Source organism: Mesoplodon bidens (assembly GCF_964165515.1).
Source record: "Mesoplodon bidens genome assembly, chromosome: 5".
NCBI lineage: Eukaryota > Metazoa > Chordata > Mammalia > Artiodactyla > Ziphiidae > Mesoplodon > Mesoplodon bidens.
In genome coordinates, this window is record NC_138161.1 from 31,092,250 (window position 1) to 31,106,065 (window position 13,816).

General features: G+C 34.4%; 1 protein-coding gene across 4 annotated transcripts in view; it reads left to right on the plus strand.

Annotated features, from left to right (window-relative positions):
• Positions 1-13,816, plus strand: part of ROBO2 (roundabout guidance receptor 2) — a gene marked incomplete at its 3' end in the record, with an annotated part of 586,970 nt that overhangs the window by 60,131 nt on the left and 513,023 nt on the right. The window lies entirely within an intron of this gene.

The following is a 13,816-nucleotide window of genomic DNA, read 5'->3' on the forward strand; positions in this document are numbered from 1 at the left end:
AAGCTCGTCAAAATAATGTATAGCCAAGGTGTTGCAATAAGTTTATTTATATTGAAACAATGTGGGTATTATGATATTACATTAAAGCAAGGAGGCGAAGATGCTGGTCGTATTTAAAATTTGAATTATTAATGAGAGATATAATAAAATATTAAGGTTGACGATGTTAAAATAAAAGTTTATGAGTAACATGGCATCAAATACAAGGTATAAATTCATTATTGTACCTATTCCTGTTACCTATTTATATATAACTAATATATATGCATGTATATATTTTTTAAATCTAACTTTTATTGGGCAACTTTAAAAAGTATATACTCTTTAGGTTATATTAACTCTTTTACTTCCAGGCTAAATTCAGGGATCGTTTCCCTAGGGATGAAGGGGAAAATATACCAACAACAGCAACTATATTTTTTTATCAAAAAATTCATCAGAGAAGAGAACTGATTCCTGTTTAGGGACAAAATGTGCATATAGAGGAAGGTCTTGCTCAGTTTTGGTAATCAGCAGTAGCTAAGGATTTGTCCTGCCTTTGCCACTTAAAAATATATTTATTTATTAATCAGGTAGCCCAAATAGCATTAGTAAATCAAGGCATCAAGGCTTTGCATCTATTTGATCAGTGAGTCTATAACTTTGTTTTTCTGGATGGTTTTCCAGAACAAATTTCAAAATATGTTAGATTTGTTTTCTGGTTTATAAGTGAGGATTTGGTGTCATAATTATTTTGGTGTTCTCTATTTTGAAGGAATACTTTATCAAGAATTATTTGTGAATAAGATGGCAATAACTGAGCTTAAAAAAAGTTTGTGCTCTTCAACTTTCTGCTTATACCAGTAGGTGTTCATAGGTAAGAGAATTGAAAAATTTCAGGATGCATGAGTCTTTTTTTTATAGCTGGGATGAGAGTGCTGGATAATAGTTCATGGTCTCATGTCTGCAATTAACTTTGATACTTATACTCACATGCTATATGGTATCACTAAATTATAAAACTTGTGTATATGTGCATCGAAATTCTCACAGTGTATCATTACCTTTATACATAAAAACATCTTTTAGTAAACAAAATCATACAATTTCTTATTCAGCTATCACAATGAAAGCTTTTGCTTTTACGCATCCAGTCTTTTGATTTATGCTTTGTACCAAGAAATCTGGAACCCGGTCCATTCTTGAAATGTGTAAGTCCAATAGGAAAAGACTACAGGAATCCTAAAACCCAAATTTATTATGTGAAGTACTTTGAGATATAAGCATTAGAACTTTTGCTAGCAATGCCATTTTGCGCCAGTTGCTAGGTAATTTCATTTTTATAACTTACTTCAAAAAGCAGTTAGATTAAATGCAGTTTAGTGAGATTTGAAATATACATACAGAACCTCAAGAATGCAAATATTGCTAACTGTCCATTTTTATTTTGAAATATCTTACTTCTGAAACATTTTAAGCATATTGAAATATGTCATTGTCAATTCTATTGATTGTTTTCCCTACCAGATCCCTTTATAGTAAATATAACATGCATTATTCTTTCCTTTTATAGATAAAATGAAACCCATGATGGTTAGGTGGCCAAGACTAAGACAATAAATTATTGGGGAATTCAAGATCAGACCATGATTGTTCTAATTTTCAGTTTGAGAGAATTGTACCATATTTCGAAAAACGCTCAAACGAAACCAGGCTCATCTTATATAAATAAAAATAAAGAACTTTTAATTACACGTTTTTCTTTTATCCACTCAGCAGTAAATAACTTTTTTTTATTTTTTAAACTGAGATATAGTTGTTGTATAATATTACATCCGTTTCAAGTACACAACCTAGTGATTCACAATTTTTAAAGGCTAAATTCCATTTATAGTTATTATAAAATATTGGCTAAATTCCCTGTGTTGTGCTGTGTATATCTTTGTAGCTTATTTATTTTAAGCAAATAACTATTTTTAATCCTTCACTAACTTTCTTCTCAATATTAAAGTTTATCTAAATTGGCAAGTCATTTTATTGTTAGACAGCTATAAACTTATCTTTATTCTGATCCTTAGCATTGTTAAAATTGCTCCCAACACACAAGTATCTTGTACTTTTATTTAACATAAAGGATTTCTCTCTTTCTTAATTGCATCATTGATAATGAATCAAACTGTTTTAGAGGGAAAATTTTAAACCACGATTTTTTTTTCATGTAATATGACAGTTGCATTTTTCTTTATTTTTAAATCAATGAGCTTTGAGAAATGCTAAAAAATACTTCTGACCTAGAGAGGAAAACAAGAAGAGTTCTAAACTGGATTTAGCTAGTGAATAAAATTCTTTCTTCTAATGCCTTGTCAACAGTTCATGCCATTTGAAGCAACAAAAGATCAAATAATATCCATTTATATGTTGCTCATCCCTTTCACATTAGCTCATCAGTCTTCTCCATTTCCTTAAGTGTTTCATAAAATGTGTTAATATGGAAATTTAGGTCAAAGCATTGTGATTTGTCAATCCTATTGGTAACCAAGGTGTATTTTTATAAAATGATAGGAACCGCTTTGGGTCATATAAATGTCTGGCCTTCATATTTTAGGACACTCAACATAATTGCTCAATTATGGCATATCCATTTCTTCATTTGTTAAAGGAAAGAATGGAAACCTAAAAACACTATGTATTTGGAGAGCTGCAGGTAGCTTGATATGAGGTAGGTGGGCAGCGTAAGTTAGAAAGATAGGCATGTGTTGAATCATAAAATCTAGACTTTTTGTTATGTAAAAGTAGAGTCTTTTCTTTCAATTTTGAAAGAAAATTGAAGATAGGGTTAAAAGGATGATGATTGAAGTTGAGCGGAGTTAAGAAGCTGTCAAATCATTCAGAAAAGAGTATATGTTAGATTTTAAACTGAACAAAACAGTGAGGATTAAAAAAAGGAAATAGTTTGAACCGTATTTATAAATTATATCACTTTATGGTTGGTTTGGGGAATAGAGGGTGATTCCCAGATGTTTTTGTTGAAGTGACTGTGTATATTATGATACCTACTATCCAAAGGGATGGCAGATACAGGAGAAATAACTCTAGTGAGAACAGGAAAGTGAAGTCAGCTTGATTGTATTGTTTGACATACCAATGAAATATCAAGGTAAAAATATGCCATATTCCATTAAGAAAAGAGCTTTTGGAATTGAGAAGTCTTTCCCAGATGGAGGCTGAAGCCAGGGGAGTAGATAGACATAGATGTGATTGTCCAGACAAGCTGTGTGTAGGGCTGTGATCACACCCATTGTTTGGAAACAATATTTAACGTTGGGGAAAGGAAAGAAGTCTAGTTCAGGAGGCTCAGAGGAGGTATTGGAGTGATGGAACATGGGAAGTGGAGTGACAAGAAAAATAAGGAAATAATTTTAAGAAAGAAAAAGTGGTTGGCAATGCCAGTGCCACGTGGTGGTCTAAATAAAAAGTATCTGTGGTCTCTAGGGGTGGAAAGAAAGCACAGCAGCTGAAGAATGAGTTGGTAGTGGAGTTGGAGTGGCAAGTGCTGCCTGTTCTTTCAAGAACTCAGGGGTGGTCAAAATCAGTTGAGAATTGATTTAGGTGTATATAGGAATATCTAGGTGGTATGGATAAATAGCAAACAACCTTGTTGTAACTCCTATTGTGAAACAATTATTGATAAAAAATCTGGAATTTTTGACTCTGCTTCATCTTGATTTTCATTTTTAATTTCAGCAATCTTGCTTTCTGCTGTCATATGATATGAGCAGTTTTATTGATAACCGTCTGTCTTGACTGACTGTATAGAAGTTAGCCTGTTTTTATGATACTCTATTCATTCTCTTTTTGTTTTATTAAATACAGAGTTCACTTTTATGTAACAGAACAATATAATTGAGGAAAAAACTGTTCAGGGCCAATCATTGCAGTGGAGATTTGAATCACTTACCGCATATTTTCTTTTTTCCCCTCTTGGTTTGGAAAAAAATAAAGCAATCCAGAAAGTACTTTTTAAATCACTTTAACTCAAGGAAGGTATTTAGGGAAAAAAGTGATTTTTACATATTTAGAAAACAGAATTGCAGGTTCTACAAGTAAGGCACTTGGCACTGAAGAATTTAATACATAGTTTTCCAATGGGACCACCAAGATAGCTGAGACGTAGCTGGGGCAGATAGGATTTCATTTTGAACTCCAGGGCTCCCTGTGTTTGGAGCAGAAGGAGCACAGGGGTCCTCACGCAGATTGTGGCTGCCTGTGATGCAGCCTGAATCAGTGGCAGTGCCTAGAGATGGCAGCTGTAGCCCCAGGTGGTAAATATATGACAGCAGCTTGATCTATCGACCAGGGTAAGATGGGGTTCTGGCCTAAATGAAAATTCATGAAAAATTGATGAAGTCCCCAGATTATTTTTTCCGTTTCCTTTTCTCTGCACTACGCCAGTGCAGAGAGGGGAGATTAAATGAAGTGATGAACGCTTTAGTGGCAAGGAGGTTGTGGTTCAAAGGTCAAGGGTCACTTAGAAACTGGTCTTTTTTCCCCCCTTTCCTTCCTTATAAATCAAAAACACAAAAACTTTTCAGATTAGCTATGATTTACCTTTGCTTTGATAAAAATAAAATAAACTGGCTAAATGTTTGAAAGTTGGCTTTTGATGAAACTACAAAAGAGAACAGATGTGGTTCATAATTCAGTTGGGGAACTAGAAATAGATTGAATTCCATGACTGCAGGGTGATTTCTTTTCTTTTCTTCTTCCTTTTTTTCCTTTTTGTTTCCACGTATGAAGACCCATGCCTCAAGAAAGTCATTTAGAGAAGGAAAAGGTGTTGCATTATTTATGTCACATATTGCTAGAACAGCAAAGCTATGGAACACTCTACAAACATAATGATCCTGCTTTAAATCCAAAACTAAATTGATGTTTTATCTGTACAAGGAAGAGAGGTTATAGAAGTAGACTGACTTTAGTAACAGAGGTCACAGGTGGCATTAAAAATGAGCACAAGGTGAATTGTTTCATTGGTATTTCCAAGTTAATAAATATGTAATCTTTTTCTTTTTTTACTTTCGGCTGTAAATGAATGTTATCCAGGCAAAATACCTTTATGCTCCCAAAACACATGAGATAAATTAAATTGCAGAAAAGCCTGAGCCATGGAGAGCTTTTTTAAAAAAAATTACTTTATTGAGATATGGTTCACATATAATTTACCCGTTTAAAGTGTATAATTTAATGTTTTTTAGTGTATTCACAGGGTTGTGCAACCAACACCACAATCTAATTTGAATATTTTTGTCACTTATAAAGGAAACTCTATACCCATTAGCAGCCAATTCCCATTCTCCTGGAACCCTTCTGCTATATCCCTAAGCAAACACTAATCTACTGTCTTGTCTCTATATATTTGCCTATTCTAGATATGTCATGTAAATGGGGTCATACAATACATGGCCTTTTTTGACTAGCTTCTTTTCCTGAGTATAATGTTTTCAGGGGTAATCTTTGTTGTAGCATGTATCAGTATTTCATTTCTTTACACTGCTGAATAATATTCTATTGTGTGGATATACCACATTTTATCCATTCACTCATATGTTGATTGAAATTTGGGTTGTTTCCATTTTTTGTCTATTACGAATAATGCTGCTATGAATATTTTTGTACAAGTTTTTTTGTGACATATGGTTTCATTTGGGTATTCTCTTGGGTATATATCTAAGAGTGGAGTTGCTTAGTCATATGGTAACTCAACTTTTTAAGGGACTTATAGGTAACTTTTAAGTGTAGATAAAAATATTTATTAGTGTTATTGAATTAACTGTATCCAACTCCCCTCTTAGTACAAGGCACAGCTAGAAACATTGCCAGTATTTGATAAATATTATTGACTGGCTGGCATGTTATACTTCCTTGTGTTATATGTCCATATTTTAAGATAAGATTTAATTAATTAAAAATATAAAATAATTAACTCTATAAAGCCACTGAATGGTCATGAAGTTTCTATTTTTTTCTTTGACCTAGCTATTTAATTCAAGTAGGTATGAATTGATGAAATAAATTCTGAAATCACTTCCCCTTATAAAACTTCTTACCAAACCGTGTTGACTTTGGCCCCAATTAAGTTGGATAGTCTTGCTATTTGAATCTTACTTCACTTTCTGCCACATTTTTATTTGTCCTGAAAGAGGACAGTATTCTGGCTTCTCAGGAGATGACATTATATTTTCTGAGAATAATTGACATAACCTTTCCTGTTCCCAGGTTATTTTTCCTTTCAAAGGTCTTAAAGTTTGTTTGTTTGTTTGTTTTTCTTTCATTTACTAGGAAGGTTTAGAATAAGAAATTAATGGTGATTATAATAGAAGTTGATTAAGTAATTCCAGGAGTAGGGAAACAAAGAACTGCTATCATGACTCAACCTTCCTAAAACAAACAAATGTATCTATTTAAATGCATAAGAGGCAACTAGTCAATTGGAACTGATATTCATAGATTTTGACTAAGAAGAATATAAGAGCTACTGGCTTTTTCATGATTCCTCTGTTTGTATTTCTACAAATTTCAATAGAGAATGCAGATAATTTTGGGGGAGGGTATACAGACAACCACTCATACCTTAATGTACTTGGGCCATGTTATGCACTAAATTGTATCCCCCCCAAATTCATATATTGAAGCTCTAATCCCTAGTACCTCAGAATCTGACTGTGTTGGTAGATTGGGTCTTTAAAGGAATAAATTAAAATACAGTTGTTAGGGTGGGTCCTAATCTATTCTAACTGGTGGCCTTATAAGAAGAGGGCATTTGAACACATAGACACCAGAGATGCACATGCACAGAGGAAAGACCATATGGGGACACAGTGAGAACGTGGCCATCTGCAAGCAAGGGGAGAAACCTCAGAAGAAACTAAAACTACCAACACCTTAATCATGGACTTTTATCTTCCAGAACTGTGAGAAAATAAATTTCTGCTGTTTAAGCCACACAGACTATGGTATTTTGTGATGGCAGCCCTAGCAAATTAATACAAGCCATTTGTCTTACAGCAAGAGTAACCACTAGTAAGAGACCATATAAAAAAAAATAGTGATTTGAATCAAATATTGTTTGTGCTCTGTGGATTTGTACTGCCCTGCATCCACAATGTTGGCCCAAGGCTGTTTTGAAAGAAATCTGTAAACTCAATTGAAAGTATTATAAACTGTGAATGTATGGGCATAGAGGAATCAATCTAAAACATCTTTAACTAGAAAGAAAATCCAATAGCAAATATTTTGGGTTTTTTTTTTTTTTTGGTATTAGAGAACAGTGTTAAAAGGTACATGAGTGTGCACACGCACACATCTGTGTTACTTGGGCTGTTTTGTCTGTGTACCTTTTAATTGTGTAATACTCCATCAAATTCTTTCACATACATGTCTCTCCTTTAATCTTCACAAATGAAGGTGTGAAATTACTATGCCTGGAGTACATGTTTGAGCTTATGAGCTATTTAAATATGTGTAATGCTGTATTTTGATATCAGGTTTCTCTTAACTGTATTAGCTGTATTCACCCCCTCTCCCTTTACAAGTCTCAAGTTGCCATTCACTAAAATTAGCCTGAATTAACTCTGATTCCAAGGAAAGCACATAAATAAGAGAAAGAGGAATCTTGATGTTCTCTTCTTTTCAAAAGATTATTTCCCAAAACAGTTTAATCCTGAACTCTGCAAACATGTAAATCCTATCCATGGAATGATAACCAAACATATTCAGTGATACTAAGGTGTATTAAGACAAAACTTGTTGAGTTCAGCTCTTTTCAATCTCAGAATTTTTTATAGATAAAAGTAAGAAAAGACTATTTATGGTTTGGAGGGTTTCCCACCTATGAACCTTCAATTTATTTGATTTCAGCTGGTTTGTAAATATAAATTGATTCTACTGAAAATGTATATAGGTTGACACTGTAGTTAGGAAACGTAATTTTGTGCAGCAACTTGTATGCTTTTCTCTCAAGATATGTGTTTCATCAGAAAGACAGGTCTCCAATTTTCCTTCGTTAGGTTGAGTTTCTTTCTGATAATTACAATATACATTGTTTAATTCTGAAGCAGCTCCCACAAGGTTTCTATAATTACATAAAGGGGGTTGTACTTTTTTCATGCATGAGTCAGTATATATGTTAAGCACTTTAGAGGAGTACAGAAGTAAAAACGGCAGGTGAAATTTTGTTCAACTCTGGAAATTTCTTCTGTAGAAGTCTGTAACAGCCTGTGACTTAACTGCTAAAGGATCAGAGGTTCAGTTGAGGAATCAGCATATTCTTTACACTCTAAATCATTGGAATTGGTTTTCCTCTTAGGATATTCTCAAATGCAAACACAACATTTTCAACCACCTCTTTCTTAATTAGGAGATATTCATACATTTTTGTCAATAGGGTATACGTTTTACAAGAAGTAATCTAGGAAAACAATATTGGGCTCCTGTTTAGAATTTCTGTTAACTCTCTGAAGTTCCCTAGTACTACCCTTCTGGGGCTGCTCAGACATCAGTAGTGTCTCTGACCCTTGGAGAGAAGTCAAGCAAGGATTGTAAGAGAGGCAGGTGCTTTGAGGATGTGACAGACAGATATATAGGCCCAGAATCTGGTGGATTCCAATAAGTTTTTGTATGTTTATTTTGTCTTGCTTTTTTGTTTTTGCAGAAATTCTACCACCCAAAATAGCCCATGGTCACTTACTCACTGGTTAGCCTAAGCCTGTTAAAAAATTGATCCTCCCAAAGCCTGCAAGCAAGGGTGTCAGCCTGGGTTACAGGCAGCAAGAAAAGTCCGTTTGGCCTATGCCATTGGCCCTTTAAGTAGCATCACAAGTAGGGCCTAGAAACTGAGTGTAAAGTAACATCTAAGAAGAAAAGGACTCTTTTTATCACATATACCTTTTTCTGATAATCAGGCCATTTTCCAGTTATACGAGTACTTTTTATTTATAAACACAATCATTAAGTTTTTTATGTGGTTATCTAACATCTAAGTCTGTACAAAGACTTTGGCACAAACTTTACAGTTTTTATATATAAACTGTAAAATTATGGAGAGGTAACATGACTATTTTACTTTCATAATGTCATATTCAATATAGACTGTTATGTATACATATATATCAACCTGCTTCTCTCTCCTCCTACTTGCTTTTTCTGCTTATTCACATTGAATGAGGATGTTCAAAGGTCTTTACTGGCTTTCTTAGGCATTAGGATTAAAAAGCAGCTTAAGAGGTCCATGCCTTCAATCGTGCTTTTGTTATAAGTGAGAAGCCTGGGAAGCCTGATCGAGTAACAGCTAACCTTCCACTGTGGTGTGGGGTAAGGGCCCTCAGACAGGACATGCCACAGACATTAGAAGAAGAAGTGACATCAAATGCTTCTGGATGAATATGAATGGAAAGTGGCCTTAGAAAACTGGAGAGAAGTATAAAAGCAAAGACCTGAGGCTGTGTGTGATTGGCCAGTGTGGGGAGTAATTACTATATTGTTGAATTGGAGAACGTATGTAGGAGAGTAGAGGGAGATAACTTAAATAGGGAAGTAGAGATTGGTCATAATTAAACGAACTAAGGAGCTTGCACGTTATCCTAGAAGACCTGAGGGACCCTTCAATGTTTTTTTTGATTTGGGAATGTTACTTGTAAGGTATGAGAGGGGATATGTTAAAGGCAGTATAAGGTGGATTAGAACATGGAAGAGTGTGAAGGTAGGAGATCTATTACCAATTAAGGTATGGTAAGAAGAAGGTTGAATTAATTTGATGAATTAAATTGATACCTGAAAGATAGGAGATGGCATTTCAAAGGAGAATTGATACAAATTTAAGAAATGAGTTTGTGGTCCAAGGGATAATATAAATTTAGTTTGCTACAATTTTGGACAGTACTTTCTAATTGCTAGGTACTCAGCTAGGTGCTGAGGATACTGATATTTAAAACAAGAGTTGTTTAATAAGTATAGAGTTTCAGTTTTGCAAGATGAAAAGGTCCTGGATATCTCTTGCACAATGATGTGAATATACTAACACTACTGAACTGTACACTTAAAAATGATTGAGGGCCTCCCTGGTGGCGCAGTGGTTGAGAGTCCGCCTGCCGATGCAGGGGACGCGGGTTCGTGCCCCGGTCTGGGAGGATCCCACATGCCGCGGAGCGGCTGGGCCCGTGAGCCATGGCCGCTGGGCCTGCGCGTCCGGAGCCTGTGCTCCGCAACGGGAGAGGCCACGGCAGTGAGAGGCCCACATACCGCAAAAAAAAAAAAAAAAAAAAAAAAAAAAAAGATTGAGATGGTATATTTTATGTTACCTGTGGTTTTTTTTTTACCTCAGAAACAAAAAACAGAACAAGAGATGACTCATGCCATCAAAGAGTGTTCAACAAGATGGTATAAAATGTAACTCCTAGAGTAAGGAACACCTGAACATGTGGGAATTCAGAGGAAGAAAATATTGATTTTGCCAAGAGAAATATGGACCAGGTGAAATTATTTCTGTAAGTGGAAAGTCAGTAAAAATACTCACTAGGGCTTCCCTGGTGGCACAGTGGTTGAGAGTCCGCCTGCTGATGCAGGGGACACGGGTTTGTGCCCGGGTCTGGGAAGATCTCACATGCTGCGGAGCGGCTGGGCCCGTGAGCCATGGCCGCTGAGCCTGCGCATCCGGAGCCTGTGCTCCGCAGCGGGAGAGGCCACAACAGTGAGAGGCCCGCCTACCACAAAAAAAAAAAAAAAAAAAAAAAAAATCACTAAATGCCAGGATTTTTTCCTAAGTGTTTTATATTTATAGTTTATTTTGAGTATAATTCTCAAGACAACTTATTATTTTCTTTCTATTATATCTGAGGCCAAATCTTTGTTAACTTAGCAATTTTTGCACAGTAAGAAGAGTCAGGATATGAACCCAGAGAGCCTTTGCCTAGAGTTTGCTTTCTTAACTACCATGCTAAGTGGTCTCATTGATTCATTTAAACAAACAAAATCATTTGACACTTAGAAGAAATCATTAGCATTTGTTTTAGGTATTCTATCCAGAAATGGTTATCCAGTTGTATACATACAATGAGAATGCTGGACTACGTGAAGTCTAAAGCTTCATTTTGGTGCTAAAATTCTGTGATTCATGGGGTACTAAAGGAAACAAACAACAGAAAGAGTAAGCTTTTCTTTTTTTTTAATTTAGTTATATATTGACATTTAAGAGCTCATTAGTTTATTCAAGGAATTTGATTTTCTCTGTACAGTTCCTAGTTGTCAAATATCAGTATCAGGAAGATCCATCACTTTCAGGTCTTATTGACATGTTTGCAGGCCAAAGCAGCTTGGAGCTTAAGAATCAAATTTATTAGAAGAGTTATCTATCATTTAATATCTAAAGATAACTTGACTAAGTTTTATTTAAAAAAAAAAAGGGAGTATGATAATAACAATGATACCCTTACAGTATTTTCTCAAGTTCTTTGGAAGTTATTAACATATTAACATGCATTATCTCATGGCATACATATTTGTAGAAATTTGCTAACTTTGATAGTTTCTTTCTAAGTTCAGTAATTATTGTTAACAATGGTCAATTTGGCTTTCAAATAACTCTTTTTAATTTAAAAATTGATTAAAGGAGGAAGAATTGTTTTTTCAATAAATGATAACTTAGAGCAATTGGATATTCAAAGGCAATAAAAGAAGCTCAACTTACAGTTCAAACATTATACAAAAATGAATTAAAAATGGATTAAATATAAATCATAAAATTTATAAAACTTTTAGAAAATAGGACAAATATCTTTGATACCTTGGGCTTGGTAAAGAGTTCTTAGACATGATACCAAAGCACAAACCAAAAAGATAAAATAAATAAATTTGACATCATTAAGATGAGAAATTTTTATTCTCTGAAAGATCTTGTCAAGAGGATAAAAAGACAAGTTAAATACGAGGAGAACATACTTGCGAACGACATATATCTGACCAAAGATTCATACCTAAAACGTATAAAGATCACTCAAAGCTCAACATTAAATAAAACAAATAATCCAGTTAGCAAAAAGGGCATAAGACATAAAGAGACGTTTCACCAAAAGGATGTATGGCAGGAAAATAAGCACTTGAAGAGCTGTTAAAAATCACTAGCCTTTGGGGAATGCACATTAAAATAGACTATGATGAACAATCACTACCTACCATTTAGAACAGCCAAAATACAAAATCGTGATCTCTCATTCATTACTGGTAGGAGTGTAAAATTGTACAGTCACTCTGCAAAATAGTTTGACAATATCTTAAAACACTGAACGTACACTTACCATACATTTGCACTCCTGGGCACTTAGCTAAGAGAAATGATAACTTACATCTGCACAAAAGCCTGTACACAACTTTAAAGCAGTTTTATTTGTAAAAGCAAAAACAATGGAAACAACAATTAAAATGTCCCTCAATAGGTGAATGGTTTAACAAACCATGTTATATATATACCACGGAATACTACTCAACAATAAACAGGAATGAATTATTGATATGCACAATGACTTAGAGAGATCTTGAGGGCATTATGCTGAGTGAAGAAAGCCATTTCAAAAGGCTACATACTGTATGGTTCCATCTATATAACCTCCTCATAATGACAAATTTATAGTGATGGAAAAGAGATTACTGGTTGCCAAGGGTTAGGGATGGTGGGGAGAGAGCCATGGGTGTGTTTATGAGGGGAGAGCAAGAGGGTGATCTTTGTAATGATGAAACAGTTGTGTATCTTGGTTGTGATAATGGTTACACAAATATACATGTGATAAAATGACATAGAAGCACATGTATTGTATCAATGTCAAATTCCTGGTTTTAATATTGTACTATCATTATGTAAGATGTAACCACTGAGGGGAAACTGGGTAAAGGGTACAGAGGACATCTCTGTACTATCTTTACAACTTCCTATGAATCTATAATTATTTCAAAATAAAAGTTTAAAACAAATAATCTAACTACCTTAAGTAAACATAAGTATATAAAAATGTCTCATTAAAAACTAATAATTTATGACTTTTAAATGTTAAGTGTTTTGCTTAAACTTTGATGAATTCAGATTTTTCCAAATTTCTTTAAAATTCACTTATTCAGATTCACTGTTTGAAATTAATTAAATACAACTTGTGGTATGTTCTACATACAGTTCTGTGAATTTCTTTTTCTATGTTTGATTTTTGCTCCATCATGGTTTTTGAGTTTAATTATAGGGTTTTTTATTGGGGAAAAAGAAACAGGCGTGTTAAAGTAAGAGGGGAGTGGTTGTTCCTAAGAATAAAGAGTCCCCACTACTTGACCTAATGAACAGGGTCTCTTATTGTATAAAGCTGCCAAAAAAGTCTCTTACTCTAAACTGCATTAATAGTTCAGATTAAGAAATGTGATCCAGCTTGATTTTTTTTCTGCTAAAACTATGGGTGGAATATTGTTAATAGTTCTGAGTACCAGTTTAAATTCACCATTAAAACTGGAATACCACTAGAAGAGAAAGATTAAGGATTTAAGACTGTCACAAGTAGAAAAAGCGGGAGGAATTGGGATTATTATTGAGGAACAACGAAGACATGGGTAGGGCTGGTAGTTCTCACCAAGCACATCAAGAACTGTCATCCCAAAGAGAGAATATATTTGTTCCATGTGACCCCTGAGGAAAGAAAAGGACCAGTGTATGGAAGCTGCAGGTTTTGCCTCAGCATGCCTGACTATAATTATGGTGTACGGGTTCTTTCTTGGGATTTTTAGGGAATTATAGGCAAACCAAGGCCAATAT